At 36.6% G+C, this 6,852-nt stretch overlaps 1 long non-coding RNA gene across 1 annotated transcript; it reads right to left on the bottom strand.

Annotated features, from left to right (window-relative positions):
- Positions 1 to 1,752: 1,752 nt before the first annotated feature.
- On the bottom strand, positions 1,753 to 2,409 carry LOC106658260. Its single transcript, XR_001339529.1, has 3 exons — positions 2,190 to 2,409; positions 1,835 to 2,011; positions 1,753 to 1,773 (listed from the first exon to the last, which is right to left on the bottom strand). It is a non-coding gene; the product is annotated as an uncharacterized LOC106658260 (long non-coding RNA).
- Positions 2,410 to 6,852: the final 4,443 nt, after the last annotated feature.

The following is a 6,852-nucleotide window of genomic DNA, read 5'->3' as shown; positions in this document are numbered from 1 at the left end:
ATGTGATGACAAGCAAGAAATCATTTTTATTTATTGATTTTAAAACATATTTTCTATTATATTCAGATTATGGAGGCAATACCAAGAAACTGGCACCTTGATTGACCGTCAAGCAAATCGCGTCCCGAGAAGAGGACGAGTACGCGATCCGTTGCGAGAGGTAGTGTTAGAGGCGTTTCAGGTTAATGGGCGGCAAAGCGCACGAGCGTTAGCTCGACAACTTGGTGAGTATTTTATAATCTATTTATTAGCACATACGTACACGATCTCGATAAAACGATCATAATTTCATAAAAAACATATACGCGAAAATTCACATTCAAATTATTCTTTACTCATGTCATTCAAACGTATTTACGAAAAATTTCTTTTAATTTCTAATTATAAATGATTTAGGAGCAAACCGAGAAGTAGTGCGCCGTATAGCGAGAGATCAAATGAGACCTTTCAAGTACATCAAACAGCCAAAGCAAAAACCACAAGATCTACCAAACAGATTGAGATTCGCGCAATGGTTTTTACAGCAAGAACAACAACAGCCAGGCTGGACCCGATTTATCTGTTTTACAGATGAATCAAAATTTACCCATGTGAGAATGTTCTGCCGGCCCAATGTTAAACTAGTATTGAACGTTCAAGCGCCGATATTGGCAATCGGTAACGTTCCGGTGTACCAACAATATTGGTTTGATAATCGCGATCTTACTTTGGGAATTGATATTGGTACGATATAGCTTACCGTTGTTTGCTCCTGACAACCCGAGTAGGAGAATGCTGAGCTATAATTTTTTCAATCCATCAACAATAATAAAGCCCGAGTTTTAAAATGTTTGTACAAGAGTATATTATTTTTTTAGTCAATAAAAGATAAATAAATTTATTAATATTTAAATAGCTTTATTTATAAAACTTATAACTTCGAAACTTCAAAATTCAATATTTCAGTTTAAAATAAACATTTTAACGAAAGAACATATAAATTATGCATTTAGCTTTCTTGAACGGCATTGTTCGCACTGCTCCGCTCTGTTCTGCCTCCTTCTCTGTCAGGAGCTCCAGAAAACCACCTGGATGCCTTCGACTTCACGATACTCTGGTCGATCCTATAATGATTTTCTATGACCACTGAAAAAATATTAAAAAAATTAAACGATTCAGCAACAATTACAAAAAATTGAGTTGAATTAAATTTTACCGCTTATGCATTTGTAAGTTTGCGTCATGCTGAAATTTTTTTTAGCGACGCCTCGCACCGGTTTCCCATATCCGCTGTACAATAGTTGAACTTTTTTTACTAATATTAGTTCCAAACATTTTTTTAGGGCAATTTTAAAATCAGTCTCTCCGTTGGCGATTCTTTGCAATCGCAACGTCTAAAAATTACAAATATAATATTGTGATTTACACCGAGAATTGTATATTAAGTAAAACTAGTTTTTAAAAAAATGTTTGTCTTTACCAATGCATCTCTTTTTGCCGGATTATTTGTCAACTCGTCTTCAAATTGTACAAACGGTACCAAATCATCAAATGGCATCGCCGGAAGATCAAGCAGCTGTGGAGCGTTCAGAGTTTGCAGCTTAATGAACTCTTTTATATCGTACAAGATGCTTTCTTGCATTTTTTTAATGTTCTTTTTGATCCCCTTTTCTATCTCCTCGATATCTTTTTTGTTGCGAAAATTTCTGGGTCCAAACGCATGCGTTTGCTTGAAGGCGGTTCACATGATGAGCTTTCCCGCGAGAACGTATTTTTTTTTAAATTCAGGTGCACCTATGACAAATTTTATTTAAAAAACAATAAGCTCTAGAATAATCATTGAATATAAATTTACCTGAATTTGCATCGGCTTCTAAGCCAGCAAAAAACCCTGCAAGTGACGACTCATCGATAATGATTTGAGGAGGATCCACAACAACATTTTCTGCTCCATCTTCATCGTTGTCAGTAGAACTGATGTTCGCGGTTTCAAAGGATTTTCTTAATCGTTTGACTCCTTGCTCATGATTTTCTGAAAATCAATAAATCATGAATTGATTTTAAACGCGCGAAATTATCGTCTAAGGTTATAACTGAAAAAGCAATTATCGCATTGAAATGAAAAAATCACGAGTTGCGTGAAGCACTCTAAATCTTTTTTTAACGATAGATTAATGAAGCGATTGATAATGAATTTGAAAATAACTTACTCGCTTCCTTAAGCACATCTACTTCATATCGAACCCATTTCGCTCCTGGTTTTTTTTCTTCTCGAATCCATTTTTCCAATTTTGGATAGTCTTTTTCGTCAGGATAAACGCAAAACCATCCCGAGTCTTCATAGCTTAGCCAAGAAACTGGTACTAGCTCGGTAGATTTTAATCCATTGGGATTTTCCCAATTTTTGAAAACTACGACAGCAAACTTACTATTTTCTTTCAGTGATATTTTCGCTTTGTCGGTTAATGAACAACTGGGTTATGTAACATAAATGAATAACAAAACAGAAATCGTAGAAACAAACAAATCAGAAATAATATCTGTGGTGGAAAGGCATAACGACTTAAGTCCATTTTTCGTAATTTCGAGAAAAACGCGTTTTAAGTTGATTGTGCCAGCCTAACTAGACGCGGACGAGTTGAGGTCTGAACCTATAGCAACGTTAGATGCACCGGCAAGAGCATCCGTTCAACATTTAATGCAGTATAATGGTGATTACGGGTGTACTTTCTGCGAACACCTAGGTGAAACTGTTAAAACAGGTGCTGGTTGGACTAGAGTATATCCTGATATTCATCCGAAGCCGATTCTACGATCAAGAGATAGAATGATAGTGCAAGCTAAAGAAGCAGTGGACAATAATCGACAACACGTCATGGGTGTTAAGGGTCCAACCATAACCACATTGATACCTTTTTTTTGTATCGCTACTTCATTCGTCCCAGATTATTTACATGCAGTCTTATTAGGTGTTTTCAGAACACTCATTTCTCTTTGGTTCGATACCAAATATCATACATGTGACTGGTATGTAAAAAAGGCGCACAGAGAATTTATTAATTCAAATTTAAAAAATATATTTGCTCCCGATTACGTAACACGCACACCACGGACGATAAAATATTTACATTTTTGGAAAAGTTCTGAATTGCGAGAGTGTTTAACTCACTACTTTCCCATCTTATTAAAAAATAAGTTGGAAGATAAATTTTACAATCATTTTTTATTATTTTCTCAGGCGATTACATTACTTCTCCAGCCAAAAATCCATATAACACAGCTATATCGTGCAGAAATCCTTTTACATGAATTTGCTAGTCAAGTACAATTTTTATACGGTAAATTTAAATGTTCGTGGAATCTCCATCAAGTTGGGACTCATTTAGTGCCAAGTGTTCGTCAATGGGGACCGATTTATGTTTGGTCTACGTTTCCCTTTGAGGACGGTAATGGTCAGGCTAAGAAGTCTTTACACGGACCAAATAAAATAGATATAGAACTGATTAACACAATGTATATTTTTAACGTGTGTAAAATTTTAGGGCATATGATACATTTCCGTGGTGAAAATCGACGAGTGGTAGACAATTTAGAAATTCAAACGCTTGGTAGGCCAGTAAAAAAAGTATTTAATGAGATTGAAATGGAATGTATTGCAGAATTTTGTAATCTGAATCAAATCGCCATAGAAAATTTAATTATTTATCAAAGAGTAAAAATAGGAAAGGAAATTTATACTTCAAAAATGTACACGCGTCAAAAAAAAAGAAACAACTATAATATTTGTTGGAACTCAACCGAGTTAGGTGCTATTTCGTGTTTTATTAAAGTTAATTTCTCAGTATTTGCACTAGTGAGACATTTTGTTAAAGATTATAATACTACGGATAATATTATTGACCATATTCATGGCATTGATTTGTCAGATTATATTGTTTTTACTCGAGATTCTTATTGTATAAGTATTGTACCTGTAAAAAATATTACAAGTAAATTAATGCGGATAAATAATTATTTATGTTTTTCAACGAACATTCGTGAAAACAAATAAAAAATAAAAATTTCTCTCATTTGTACTCATTTGTAATTTTTGTGAATAATTGGAGAAAAAAAATTGTATACAAAATGTATACAAACTGTATACATGGATAGTATACAAAATGTATACAAACTGTATACATGGATAGTATACAAAATGTATACAAAATGTATAAAATTTTTCTACTTGGGTAGGGAGATAGAAGGGAGATGTTATGGCCCATTGGGGTGGAGTGCAAGGAGCCAGAAGTATCATTGTTACCTTTACTCTCTTTATGACGTTTGTAGTGTCTCTTTTTATTGTTAATACCTTTGACCTAACGACTTGTATCGAGACAGGGCTACTTTCACGTTGTACTCCTAACAATGCTCAACAAAGACTATTTTTACTTCGAGGTTTTGACGCTAAACACGTAAACAGCGGGATAGGCGTAGATCCTATTCAGCCCTCGTGAGTGGTTACTATCAAATAGAATGAAAACGTTTTGACTCTCAAAAGTTTCACGAACGAGTAAATATTCGTCCAAAAATCGTCGTACGGAAAAGTTTGGCGGAAAACCAAAAGGTTAAGATCGTATACTTCTCTTATCTGGCGATAATGTTTCTTTCCGTGTTGGTTAATCGTCTGGTATAGTCCGGCTATTCACAATCGGCTTTATAGCCTCACATGTGGCGAATACCTCGCCGGATCAGGCCACATGAGGCGATACAAGGAACTTTAAAGTGGTTGATATATTCGCACATAATTATTACTCATTAGTAACCATGAGAATAGCCTGTCCATTTGCTTGACATGATTGTCACAAAAATTCAGTAAATAAAGAAAAAATATCTGACCGATTCGCAACTCATGAAGCGCAAAATATTATATAAAAAAGTAAAAGTACCAATACATGCTAAAAAATGGAATTTGCTCGCTAATAAGAGAAACATGAATGATTATAAAATTTGTCGACGCATGTAAAGTTAATAGTCATCCTTACGATGTACACAAGTGATTATGTATGCAAAAAAACGTGGACACATCGACTCGAACATTAATATTATGCACTTGCCGACGACGAAAACAAAATGTTTTGTTCGGTTTGGTTTCATTAAACAAAATCACCTTGCTGCAATCGTGCAAGGAAGAGTTCGCGTACTTTCACCTTTAATCTTGAACGCGCAACATATAATAATGTGCGTACGGTCAAGCAAGAAGCCAAAGAAAAGAGAGGGATAAATAAAAAAAAGAAAGAAGCCAGGCAGAAGAAGAAAAGGCACGAGAATAAAAGAAAAAAAGAAGATGGAGAAACAAAGAAGGTCGACCAGATGAATACGTGTTTGCGTGTGCGTGTGCATATGTGTGTTTGTACGCACTTAACACAATTAAGGGCTTGGAAAAAATACAACGTTAAGGATTAACTCGTTAAAGAGCAATAAATTTTTCCAGGCGTCAACAAAGACCACCGGTTATGATCGCTTTCCTCTCAAATAATATACTGGTTTTGGCATTTTGCGTTGTGCATCCTCGCGAAGTAAGCAACTTATATTTTTCGACGTATCTTCGATATGTATAATCATTCAATTAGTTATTCGGCATAAACCCATCGTCGTTAAATCAAAAGTTCGATCGACAAACTCAGCTCATCCCCAAGGCGATGATTTATCATCGAAGGATGAGAATTATAAATCACCTCCATCTACTCTCCATTGCTCTGCAATACAAGCGCCAACCATGAAAGGTGCTCATAATGAACATCTGATATGTATAAATACATATCCGATCTGAGCGTCGGTTCGGGCGTTTTCACTTTACGAGGATATACTCTCGGTAGTGCACTATGCGAATGTACCCACATTTGAAGCTCTTTTGCGCGTAACCCGCGTGCCATTTGCGTGGAGGCGCTCGACGCACAGGTATGAAAAAAATTAAGGACACGAGCGCGCGCGTAAAAGTGGCGCGCATGAGGGGCACAAGAAGCGAGAAAATAAAAAGAAGAGGAAGGAAAGATTGTTGCCAGTTACCGAGTTTATGAAGCACTTTCGAAGGCTCGAGCTTGCTTATATTTTCAGCAACACTTTCTTTACACGATAAAGAGTCGGTAATACATCATCCGAATGAACCCGAAGTTTACACTCTCGCATATATGTGCAGCGGCGGCCCATGATCGATTATGCCAAGATATTTTTTCAATAATTCGTCCTCATAAATGTCCTACTAATTGATTTCCATACACACCGAGGAGCCGCACGCAAATATATGCACGCACGAGCATTTATAAGCTTGATAATTGCACGCGTTAGCGCGCAAAGGCCTTTACGATACGCTAACTTAATATCCAAATAAAGTCATTTAATTTAATTATGGAAGCTTTTCTCGCGGGCACACACAAGGTTAAATTATTGACAGCGGTTGCGCGCCGATGCACGTACGCACGGGCAATAATTTTCTTGACTCGTTTGTGCGAAAATTAATAATCAAAATTAGCGACGAAAATCCTTATGCGAATAGTTATTTACTGTTCTTATAGCTGTTTGGATAAGGTGGTGTCCGCTTCATACAATGGGAGACGCAAAGAAAGAAGAGAGAAAGAAAAAAGATGCAAGCGACAATCAGATCGCCAACTGCGATGTTATATGTGTGCGCAGAATATAACACGTGGCGGTGGCGGGTGAAAGTGAGCGCATTTCACCACGGCACTATGTACATATAGTATTGAAACCAGTACTATATATGTGTAAGTACATTCGCGGAGAGCAGCAGCAGCAGGCGCTGCAACAGCTCGTGACCACACCCGATTGCGACTCTGCTTTTAATGCTGCTGCCGCTGCTGCTGATACTCGCGAGACTGT

The sequence above is a fragment of the Trichogramma pretiosum genome, unplaced genomic scaffold (genome assembly GCF_000599845.2).
Source record: "Trichogramma pretiosum strain Unisexual culture from Peru unplaced genomic scaffold, Tpre_2.0 scaffold104, whole genome shotgun sequence".
Classification (NCBI taxonomy): domain Eukaryota; kingdom Metazoa; phylum Arthropoda; class Insecta; order Hymenoptera; family Trichogrammatidae; genus Trichogramma; species Trichogramma pretiosum.
The sequence above is the reverse complement of the archived record's forward strand: the minus strand, read 5'-3'. Positions and strand labels throughout refer to the sequence as shown.